The sequence below is a fragment of the Pteropus medius genome, unplaced genomic scaffold (assembly GCF_902729225.1).
Source record: "Pteropus medius unplaced genomic scaffold, Ma_sr-lr_union100, whole genome shotgun sequence".
Lineage (NCBI taxonomy): Eukaryota > Metazoa > Chordata > Mammalia > Chiroptera > Pteropodidae > Pteropus > Pteropus medius.
In genome coordinates, this window is record NW_024352947.1 from 2339144 (window position 1) to 2351382 (window position 12239).

The 12239-nt window shown below is 53.2% G+C and overlaps 1 long non-coding RNA gene and 1 pseudogene across 1 annotated transcript; both read left to right on the forward strand.

Moving 5' to 3' along the window:
• Positions 1 to 1760: 1760 nt before the first annotated feature.
• LOC120592552 (uncharacterized) lies at positions 1761 to 11093 on the forward strand. The gene is made up of 3 exons (XR_005650138.1): positions 1761 to 1859; positions 6467 to 6611; positions 11051 to 11093. It is a non-coding gene; the product is annotated as an uncharacterized LOC120592552 (long non-coding RNA).
• On the forward strand, positions 2224 to 2342 carry LOC120592687 (uncharacterized; annotated as a pseudogene).
• Positions 11094 to 12239: the final 1146 nt, after the last annotated feature.

Consider the following 12239-nt stretch of genomic DNA (forward strand, 5'->3'; position numbering starts at 1 on the left):
GCCCCGTGCGAGCAGCAGATGCTCCTGCAGCCACGTCAGAGTCTTCACACAGGGTTTGGCGCCCCTGCTCTCCTCACGGGGCCCCACAGCGGGTCTCAACCTTGCTGCACGTCACAGTCACCCCACACTCAGATTCTGCTGGAATTGTCCGGGGCGCAGCCCGGGCCCCATGGTTTGTCAATGCTCTGCCCAGGAGGGGCGTAGCTGCCCTAAGCACGGAGTGAGGACGCACACGTGGATTTGCCGAGCATCCCCCGGTGCCAGTCACTGGCTGGGGCGCAGAGGCGACGTCTCCATCTCCCAGGGGAGGAGAGCCGGGCTCAGAAAGGGAAAGACGCCCAGAGGCACACAGATCGCGGTGGCCGAGCGGGAGCAGTGAGTGCCCCAGGCGGCTGCCCCCAAGGCCCGCGTTCCCCACTTTCTAAACCGTGCCCTCTGGGTCACGGTGGTCGGAACCCAGGGAATGACACACTTCCCGACCGTGTCAGACATCAAGGGCCGATGTGACACCACCGAGGAGCCAACGAGAAAAGGAGCCCAAAGTACCAAAGTGCGTTTTGTTTCTGATGTCGGACCCTACGAATATCTCAAATCGTGCACAAGCAGCCCCTCCATCGCCATCAACGAACCCCAGAGCGCCTTCTAAGCGGACGAGTCATGACCGCAGAGGTCAGATTCGGCGTTGAGCTTCCCGAGGGTCCCGCTGCTTACCTGCCTCCTTCTGCCTGCTCTGTAAGAAAAGTTGGTTCAAGTTCCCATGGAGAAGCTTCTCGAAACCCGTAAGAAACAGTTGCTGGTGTCGGGGGCACAGCTGCTTCTCATCAGCCCAGGGTCTTCCACTCAGGTATTTGTTACGAATTTTCTACTTAATTTCATCCTCACCAGTAACCAATGACCTGATCAGATCTAAAGAGATTTTAAATTAAATAATACATCTTACATTCATATAGTGCTTTACCATTTTCAGAGTTTTTTCTCATATCTTTCTCATAGTAAGTATTAAGTGTGGGTTAAATTTTTACAAATAGAAATGTCGCCCGCTTGATTAAAGTCTTAAAAATGCCGTTTATTTCATGATCGCCTTCGAACACCGTTTTCGATAAGACGAATTAAATAAACATATAGAAACAAGAAGTCCCTTAAGGAAAACAGCACACGCCCGTGGGGTTGTCCTTGACGAGGCCAGCGACAGGGCGGACTGCCCAGCTGGCCACCCCGATGGCTGAGAGCAGCTCAAAAGATTAAAGAAAATATTTTTTTTAATAATAGTAATTTCTAAGAGAATCAAAAAAGTAAGAAATACTTAGAGGGCAACACGAAGTAACGCCAGGAACCTAAAGAGTTCTAAGTAAAATTAATCACCTGGAGAGGACCACAGCCAGCTTCCACCTGGAGGTCACCGGCCACACGCAGTAACTTGAGCTCTTGTTCTCTGGGTCTTGAGAAGTGCAAGAAACAGGAGACCAGGTGGAAAGTATAAGAAACATCCACAGCTCCCTGCAAAGCTGGCACGTCCTTAGGGTAACAGTTAACTAGACCGGGAGCCACAAGAAAGTTTACTTATCTTGAACCTTGACAAAGTTTGGAATGGAAAAAATTCACTCCGAAAATCTGCGACCACAAGCTAGCCCCCTCACGGGTTTGCAGTCTACCCTGGAGGCCCCAAATGACTCAAGCTAAGAGGTTAGTGATCCAAAAACCCTCAACTGAGAGCTCTGTCTACAAAGACCCGCTCTAAACTTCTGGTTCTAGGAAAGATGGAGTGAGCACGCTGCACACTGTCTCTCCCACTGAATACATGGACAGAACACACAGAGAAACTGAGGACTCTGGAGAGTAATGAGGAGCAGACGGACTGGGTAAGAAAACCAGAATTTGATTCCTGCGGAACTGGGGAGGAGTAGGCGTTTTTCCCGGCTGCCCCCACCTCACCCCACCCCACCCCCACTGCTCGTCCCAGACATGAGTGCAAGGGGTTTGCAGCGGAGTTGGGTGGGGGAGGTAAAGCCCAGACTTCCGGCTGGAGGGCCACAAAGAGGAGCCCCAGGGAACAAGAAAGTAGTGAAAAGGTCAGGGCAAGGTAGGAGCTTGGCCAAGTGACACTGTAAAGCTACATAGGAACTCGCTAATTTAGCCAAAGGCGTAAATGTGCAGGTTCGAAAAGCTCAGAAAACCTCAAGCAGAATAAACTCAGTGAAACCCATGGCAAGATTTCACATCATAGTCTACGGCCACGCCACCCTGAACAAGCCCGATCCCGTCTGATCTCGGAAGCTCGGCAGGGTCGGGCCTGGTTCATACTTGGATGGGAGACCACCTAGAAAGACCAGGTGCTGTAGGCGTCAAAAATAAAAAATAAGGGATTGTAAGCTGACAAGGTCCTTGCAATCTGTGAGGTCAACCATGGTCACAAAAAAAAAAAAAAAATGTACGTTATAATCAAACTGCTAAAAAAGAAAGGCAAAGATAAAAACCTCCAAAACAGCCCAAGAAAAGTGACACATCCTACAGAACAACAACAATTAAAATGACTGTGGATTTATCAGAAACCACGGAGGACTGTAAAACTAGAATTCTATATCCAGCAAAAATATCCTTCAATGGGACGGCGAAATAACAGACATTCTCAACCGAAGGAAAGGTACGATGTGCTTGCATCGGACCTGCCCTAAATGAAGCTGTCTGGACAAAAATCAGTGTTCTAGTTACTATCTGAAAAAACTTGGGGAAAGTGTATTTATGAGATGTATAGGAAATAAACGTTTAAATACTGACCAAGAAAATCCCAAATGATTAAGACCAGTTGCTTCCAAATGCCATTCCTCCCTCAGTAGACGAAAAGAAATTAAGCCCACTCCTGTTTGTATGCCTGACAAAAACAGGAAGTGTTTTTCAAGGAGAGGGAGAAAAAAGTACTTTTAGACAATCCAAACTGAAAGCATTTGTCACCGAACAGACCTCCACTCACTTAGAAAGCAGCTAAATGATCTCAGAAAAGGAACATTTGATGCAGGAAGGGGTGAGGAACAGACAAAATGGTAAATGTGTGGGTACTAAATAAAACTGATGGTATAAAACAATGATAATTACTTTCGTTTAGTGGAGTTAAAATAAATCAGAAGAAGGATACTCAACAGTAACAGGAGCCAGTGATGGGAGCTCAGGTGTTCCAAGGTCTTTGCATTATTCAGGAGGGTAAGACAGGAATTAACTTCACATATTAAAAGTTCAAGGTTAACTACTAAAATAATATAGATAAGAAATATAACATCCAAAAATCTGTGAAGGAAAATAAATGGATAAGAAAAAAATACTCATTCAATCCCCCAAAATGTCAAGAAATGGGGAAAATTAAAAAAAAAGAAAACGCGGGAGAAATAAGAATCACAAAAGATGGTCAAAATGAATCCCAAAATAATAAGTAATTACAATAAATGCAAACGCACTAAATGCTCCAGTTGAAAGACAAAGATTGCCAGATTGAGGATTAGAAATTAATCCAGCCAAGTGATGTTTATTCATGATCCAACTAAAATATAAATACAAAGTCGAAAATAGAAAGATAGAAAGTAATATTCCAGACATGTCTGAAAAAATTAGAGATCAGTTGCACGACAATGTGAACTGTAGGCTTTAAAATGATTAAGATGGAAAGTCATGTAAAGATGGTAAATTATGTATTGCTATATTAATAACTAATATCGATTAAATTTTAAGGCAAAAATAATTGCTAGAGATAGAAAGCGCATAACGATAACAGGTATAATTCTAAACTGATACCTACCTAATCACGTAGACTCAAAATAGATGAAGGAAAAATCAAATTAACTACAAGAAGAGAGAGACGAGACCACCATGACAGGAGGAAATTCGAGCACATCCTTTCAGAGAATGAGCAAATGAGAAGTCAGAAAACACATATTGGGGCTCAGCGAAAAGAGTGAAGGGATGAAGGACAAATCAGTAGTTACAAAATAGTCACGGGGATGTGAAGTATACAGCACAGGGGACAGTCGATATTACCGTAATGGCTGTGCGTAGCGCCAGGCGGGCGCTACACTCATCAGAGGGATCACTTCATAAATTACGTAAGCGTCTAACCATCGCACTGTATACCCGAGACTAATATAAAAAAGAAAAAAAACACAGCACGTATTTCTACATCAAAACTGACCAGCTTGATTTACATCTAACAACTACTTATTACACGTTTCTTCAAGCGCGTACGACGTGAACATTAACCACGTAGCCGTGGAGCCAGTTTCAACAGATTTTAAAAGACCGGTATTTTACAAATGATGTATTTTTAACTACAATGCAATAAAATTAGGAACCGTGAATACAAAGATAAATAGAAAACTTAAAATGTTTGCAAATTAAGAAATACGCTTCCAAAAATGTGAAGAAATAAAACGCGTTAGAAATACAAAATAAGGAAAGATGTGCAAGTCTTTACAGAAGAAAATTATAAGCCTCTGTGAAAAGATGTTAAAGAACTAAATGAACAGGCGCCTCGTCCCTGGATCGGGAGGCTCGGTCTGCGAAGCTACTTCCCCGAATCAGTACACAGGACTGAGCGGGGGGAACCCCGGCTCCTGAGAACTGAGGGGCGCGGGGCTCGCAGGGAACTTCAGAAAGACCAAGCAAGTGGCCACACTGAGAGCAGCTTTCGTCCCCTTTCAAGGCGCTGACTTTTAGGCGATTTTCAAGGGGCTTATTGTTGACGGGGCCGGGCGTTTTTCTAAGACGGTCTTTTGTTTTCCCTTGTCGGTGTGTTTTGTCGTGCGCTGAGCCTTTTCCAGGATTTTCTACCTGCTCTTTGCAAAGCGCACAGGCCGAGCGGCCACAGGGCTGGTCCGAGGCGGCTCTGGTTGACAACGTGGGCCCAGGGAGCAGCAGAAGAGGAAGAGAGACGTTTGCATCCTAAGCGTATTCGCTTGCTGAGGCCAGGCCGCCATGACAAGGCACCACCAGCTGGTGGCTTCATGACAGACATGAGTTCCCTGCAGCTCTGAGGCTAGAAGTCTAAGCTGTGGTGTCGGCCGGGCTGGGTCCTTCTGAGCCTCTCTCCTCTCGTCCCTGTGTCTCCACGGGCTCCTCCCTCTGTGCGTGTCCGTGTCCTCATCTGCTCCTTGTGAGGGCCCCAGTCATATTGGGCTACGGCTCCCTGAGGTTAGGACCCCAACGGATCCGTGCGTAACACCAGGTGTCAGACACCTGACAGGCATGACCTCAAGTAACCCCATGAGCAACACCATGAGGCAAATACTACGTCCCCATGTACAGATGATGGAGCCGATGCCGAAGATGATTAGGTCACCTGGCCACGGCCACACTAGCAAATGGCAGAGACATGAGCCGCACCGGCTCAGCCTGGCCCAAGCCCGTGCACCACACAGCCTGGCCTGCTGGGACCAGCCAGGTGGCTACGAAGTGTGAGGGGTGGAGACCGGAGGGGAGAAGGTGGCCTCTCACAGGCTGGCGGTGAGGGTCACACACCCTGAGGGCCACACGCCCGCGGGCGGTCAGCCCCACTCCCGTCCAGGGCCCATTGTGCCTCCTTGGGTCAGCTCTGGAGCGTCATTATTGGCAGGAATCGGAGAGATGGCCTCTTCCTGGGAAGAAGGGGCCTCGGAGGAAAAGGCAGGCCGAAAAGGAGCCAGGAAGGCTGCCCAGAGCGTGGAGTGTCCCGCTCCGACTTGGGGACAGTGTGCGAGGCAGCCTGAGGCTGGAGTCCGAAACCCCGTGAACGTGGCCATCCCCGCCCCCAGAATCCAATCCCGGTCCCGTCCAAGGTGACTGAGTTCGGATCAGGATTCCCGAGTGCTACGAGCGGAACTGTCTCCCCGCCCCCTCAAATTCATGTGTCAAACCCCCGGGACCTCAGAACGTGACTCCGTTTGGAGACAAAGCCTTTAAAGAGGTGATTAAGGTGACACGAGGTGTGAGCGTGGGCCCTGAGCCAGCATGACTGGGGGCCTTGTGAGAAGAGATTAGTCAGGGACGACATGCGGGGACACAGGGAGGAGGGGCCTCGGGAGGAAGCAGCCTTGCCGACGCCCCGATGTGGGACCCCGGCCTCCAGAACTGGGAGAAAACACGTGTGTAAGTCGCCCAGCCTGCGGCGTGCTGCCACGGCCACCCCCACAGTCCCCAGCCGTCCCACGCGCCAGGCGGCCGGTCTAGGAGGGTCACGGCAGAGACAATCAGACTGCGAGGCTCCCCCACCTCCATCACCCCCCAGATTTATCTGAGAGAGAGACCGGCCCGCTCAGAGCAGACCCTCGCCGGAGGCAGCGACGTCAGGGCCCCTGGGAATCGAGAATGAAGTGAGCCAGAGAGAGCACGAGGCTCAGGTTTTCTATCGAGTCGTGGGTGGGGGTGAAAATCGGTCAAGAGAAGCCGTGGCTTTGTCGTCCGAGCAACATCCTCGCTGATGTTTGTCCGTTTCCTCTATAAACTGCAGGTTTCACAGGTAACTCTGCGAACAGACGGGTTTGGCGTTAACCAGCGTGTCCAAGTCCCTGGGGATTCAGCCCAATCTTCCAACCACAGAATAGGAACGTTCTGGATCGGCACGCCAGTTGCAAGTTGGAAAGCCGAGGGCTGAGGTGAGTCTGTGTCATTTGTCACTAGAGGTCCAAGGTCACGTGGGAGCCCCTGCACCGTCCAGCCGAGGGCAGCGGGGGCTGAGCCGAGGGAGGCAGAGGGGATCCCACCTCACACGGAGAAGGCGACGCGGCCGGAGGACAGAGACTGGAGTCGGGGGGGCCACAGGCTGGGGGTGAGGCCGCGGAGGCGAAGGGCGAGTTCTTCCGCGGAGCCCCAGGGAGCTCGGCTCTGCTGAGTCCCTCTCCTTTTCAGCCATGTGTGTGGCATCCACGGGGACACTATTCGGGGTGGTGGGAGCAGGAGCAAGTGCCTGGGTTGGGGTGCCCTCCACGCCAGAGTTTGTCAGGGCAAGGGATGCGTGAAGGGCAGAGCCAGATGTGGGACACACGGGGACATCCAGTGGAGCGACATCGAGGAGGCTGACCAGCCGGCCCGCCTGGGTGGGCAGAGACCCCGGCAGCAAGAAGTGAGAGGTAAATTCGAGAGCAAAAAGTCACAAGTGACCGCCCAGCAGAGGGACCCCTCCCCGGGTCAGAGGGCAGGCCCCCGGGAGACCCTGCCCAGGAGGAAGCTCCGCCTGAAACCTCAGGCGGGAACGGGGTGCAAAGCCAGCTCCCAGCGGCCCACTCAGCTGCCCCGGCCCCCCGGCCGCCCTGCCCCCGCCCCCAGCCTCCACCCGGGGAGCAGGGCGGCCTAGGCCCGCTGAGCCCGAGCAGAACGGATGTCAAAGCTTAGAGTTTTGACTAATAACCCAACCGGGACATTCCAAATTCCAAATGCCACACTGAGACTGTTTTCCACTCAAATCCACCTCCGGACAGAGTATGTCCTAAGAGGAGCAGCAAGGTCAGAGCCCTCCAGCACCGTGGCCGGGGGCCAGGGGACATCGCTGCCGCTGACCACACGGGCGGGCCGTGCCTACCCAGCACTCCAGCTGGACGAAGGCCGCTGACGGCGTCTCATGGAACCGAGAGAGGCTTAGTTTCCGTGAAAGGAAAAATGCAAATCTGTTTTCAGTATCTCTTTTAAGCTTCCTAGTGGGGCCCGGCCTGGCCTGTCCCCAGCTTGGGGCAGCCATCCGGGGTGGCTCTGGGCCTCCTCCCTCACCCTCGGCCCCGGCGCAGAAAACGCTGTTTTTGTTCCATGGGAGATTAAAACGTTTGCTGCCACATCGTGGTTCACGGCCCGGGTGTCGCTGGGCTGGGAACTCAAGCGAGGTGTCCTGAACCAGCCCCTCCAAACCTCGGGAAAGCCACGGCGGGGAAGGGAGGCTGGCAGAGATGGGGTTCTGCCTCCGCCAGGCCGGCCGGACCCCGCATGGCGCCCCTTCCCATTCTCCTGGGACACAGGGCCGTGGGCTCTACAGCGCACACTTGGGGCAGATCACGGTCAGGGGCACAAACCTGCTTTGTGAGGGAGAAGCAGGGGTCGCGTAGCCCAGGAAGAATGATCGCAAAGTCACAGAAACCGAGGTGACCAACACCGGGTGCCTCGCGGTGTTTCCAGGGCTGGCGCTGACGGTGGCCGTGCCGACCGTCACGTGGCCCACCCTGGACCTGAGCAGAGACCCTCCCCCCGCCTTGGGCCTTCTGACCCCTTCCGGCACCCAGGAGTGGGCCCCAGAGGCACAGCCCGGCCGAGGCGGCTCCCCCGGGAGTGCGGGTAGGGAGACTCGAGTCTCAGGCCCGCGGACGCGCCACGTCCGTCCCCAGTGCTGCTCAGATGTGTCCCTCAGGTGACTGTCGTCCAGAATGCAAGGGGACAGGAGCGAGCGGGCTCCTCACCCCTGTCCTCCCTTCGTCCCAAGAAGGAACGCGGGCTAAGCTGTGACTTGGGGGGAAGCTTAAGGACTGCGCGAGGGGAGCGGGCTGGGGGGGCTGCAGTGGCCATCCTCTCTGTGGTCCTGGCCCCCCTTCCACGTGCCAACTGGGGGCACTTCTGTCCGGGGTCCCAGGCGTTGCTAAGTGATCCGGCGAGCAGTGAGCTCCCCCGAGCTAAGCTCCAGGGACTACTGTGCATGAGATAATTTGTTTGACAGAGCGAGAAGTGCTTTGCCAATCAATCAATCAATCAATCAATTAGAGAGAGACCTCATTAAGCACACAACGAGAAGAACCCGTGGTTAGGCGAGAAACTCCTGCTAACCCTTTGCTGAGTTTTAATCACAGTCTTACACGGTTTTAGCTGTGTGCGATCTTTGAGAGTCACATTCTCAATCTAAACAATTTCTCAATCTAAACAGTGAAGAAATTCAGCTAAACGGCGGGGACTCTGCGCATCTGCGGGCTGGGGGCGGGGCTTCCCGGAGCCACGCCCATGGACCGGCTTCAGGGGTCAGGCTGGCTGTCCTCTTGGGGAGGGACAGCATGAGGACGGGGGAGGGGTAACCGCATCCGGGGCACAGTGTCCGCGATGCGTTTATGTGCTGTCACACGATTGCCATTGTAGGTAGGCAGCACCCCGATCACGTCACAGGACTAGCATTTCGTTTTCGGGGTGGGAATAATGAAGGCCCAGTATCTCGGCGAGTCTGATGATCGTACCACAGCATCACGGTCTACATTGTCCACGCTGCGCACCAGCCCTAGCCCTCCGGGACTCACGCACCCACGACTCGTGAGTTCGCCCCCTTCGAAAATCTCTCCCTTATCCACGACCTCCCAACCCCGCTAACCACCATTCGGCTCTGTTTTTAGGAGTTCGGCTTTTGTAGATTCCACATATAAGTGAAATCACACGGAATTTGTCTTTTCTGTCTGACTTATCTCGCCTAACATAACGAACGCCCTCCAGGTCCGTGCGTGTTGTCTCAAACGGCAAGATTTCCTCACGCGTGTGCATCATGTCCCCTCCCTGCATTCGGCTGTGGACGGGCACCCGGGATGTTTCCACATCTTGTCTGTCGTGGATAATGCTGCGATGAGCATGGGCGTGCATCTCTCTCCGGAATATCCTGTTTTCATTTCCTTCGGAGGAATACCCAGATTGCTGGCTTGCACGGTAGCTCTATTTTTAATTTTTAATTTTTAATTTTTCGAGGAAACTCCAGTGGCTGCAGCAATTTCCATTCCCTCCGACAGTGCGTGAGGGCTCCCTCTCCTCTACATGATCTCTCTTTGATGGCAGCCATTCTGACAGGTGTGAGGCGACATCTCATTGTGGTTTCGATTTGCATTTCCCCGACGGTCGGCGACGTTGAGCATCTCTTCGTGTGTCCGTCATCCGAATCATTCGGATGTCTTCTTGGGAAAAATGTCAGTTTAGTTCTGCTCATTTTTTAATCGGGTCGTTTGTTTTTGTCATGGAGTTGTATGCGTTCTTTATAAACTCCGGATGTTGAGCGTTGATCAGATGCGTGGTTTTCTCCCATTCTGCTGGTTGTCTTTTTTCATTTCGTGGATTCTTTCGCTGCGCAGAAGTTTTTTTAGTTTTATGTAGTCTCACTTGTCGATTTTTGCTTTTGTCGTTTGCGCTTTTTGGTGTCAAACGCAAACGAATCATTGCCGAGGTCTGTGTCAAGTAGCCGCCTCCCTACAGTTTCTTCTGGGAGTTTCACGGTTTCGGGCCTGGTGTTTAAGTCTTTGACTCGTTTCAAGTTAATTTTTGTGAGTGGTGTGACACACGGGTCCCATATCACTCTTCTGCACGTGGCGGTCCAGTTTTCCCGGCATCTTTGGTTGAAGAGACTGGCCTATCCATTGGGGGTCCTAGGCGCGCTTGTCCGGGAGCGGCTGACCGGCTCAGAATCCTCCTGGAACCTAGTGCTTGGCCACTGTTCTCTCGCAGCATGGCCACCGCTGCTGGCGGTGCCGAGCTGGTTTCTCACATGCCGCGTGTCCTTCGGGGGACTCAGAACCCCGGGAGCCGCTCCGCCACCTTCCCACCTCTTGAAAGCCAGGACGAAACACGGAACAGCTGGGAAGGCCTTGAGCATTCCAAGGCAGGGAACAGAACCTACATCTGGAAGTTCTTTATTTTATGATTTCTTCCCCCGACTGCTTAGAGACCTGGTCCCCAACATTTGGGCACCAGGGACCGGCGCTCCTATGAGAATCTAATGCCTGATGATCTGCGGCAGGGCTGAGGCAGTGATGCTGGCGCTGGGGAGCGGCTGCAGATACAGATGGGGCTTCGCTTGCTCACCCACTGCTCACCTCCTGCTGTGCGCCCCAGGGGTTGGGGACCCCTGGCTTAGAGATGACAAAGGATGTCTATGCTTTCGACACAGAAATGCGCTGCCACATGCTTATATGATACACACACACACACACACACACACACTTAAATTCCTCTGAGGGAGTTCATTTAAATCTGCTTTTCCCTGGAAATAGAGTTATTGTACTAGTGTGCCAGGGCTGTGTCTAGTCTGGTTGGACTGCTACAACAACAATACCACAAACTGAGCTTCTTGTGAATGACACACATTTATTTCTCACAGTTCTGGAGGCTGGACATCCAAGATCAAGAACCCGCCAGATTCAGTGTCCGGCGAGGGTAGGTAGCTGCCTTCTCACTGTGTTCCCACCTGGCGGAAGGGGCGAGGGGGCTCTCTGGGGTGTCTTTCATAAACTCAGTGTAACCCCATGCATGAGGGCCCCACCCGCTTGACCTAACACCTCCCAAAGGCCCCGCCTCCTAACACCATCACAATGGGGGAAGGGGGTAGGGTTTCAACCTATGGATTCTGGGGATAGAAACGTGCCGTCCGGAGCACCAGCTGACCTCTGAGATTAACACTCTTCTCCTGGGAACTCGGTGTCAAGTAGCTATAAGATCAGAATAATCATACTTGGCGTCCGTCCTCGTGTGTCTAGGCGTCCTGACGTAGTCATGACCCCCGCTCACAGACAAGGACCCCGGCGCAATCGGCCTCCTGTGCAGGCAAAGGCAAGGCAAGCATCATTCTGGAATTCGGGCTGACTGGGGGCCTCTGGGCCCCTCAGGACCAGCCTAACCGACCCCTTCCAGGCACACCCTCCAGGGAGGGGAGGACACGGGCCCTGACGGGCACCGGTGACCGTGCTCCCAGCCGGGACCCCGCTTCCACGGCCGGCCCATCACCGAAAGGCCAGTAACAGACTTGGCTTCTCTCGCTGATCCCCTTGAGGGGTGTTAAAACCCTTTAAGACACATCCAGTGCTCGGCAGAGTAACGCGCGCGAAGGGAGCGGCCTGAGCCCAGGGCAGGTAGGATGGGCTCGGTGGCGAGGGCGGATTTCGGGGGAGGGTCTCTTCCCTCTTTTCTCTCCTCCCTCTTTCCACAAATGGTTCTCGGGTCTTGAAAGCCTCGTGCTAGACGCTGGCATCAGGATGGTCGGAACAGAGGGCCCCTCTGCAAGTCCTCAGCTCACGGGGCCACACAACTCCCCCAAATAACCCCCCACCCTATGACCGTGGGGCGGCTGCTTGCACACAGAGGGCCTTGAGGAGCCGGTCCTGGAAATGGGCACATGCCATCTGAGGGCTGTATCTCAGGCAGATGGACCAGGCACGTCCCCAGGCCCCAGGCAGGCCTTTGATTCATTAAAGTGAATGGAACCGTAGCGTAGGTCCTTAGGCTGGACCAGTACAGTGGTCAGTGAGAACAAAGCCGGCCCCACAGATCAGGGAGCCAGGGACACTCCGCTG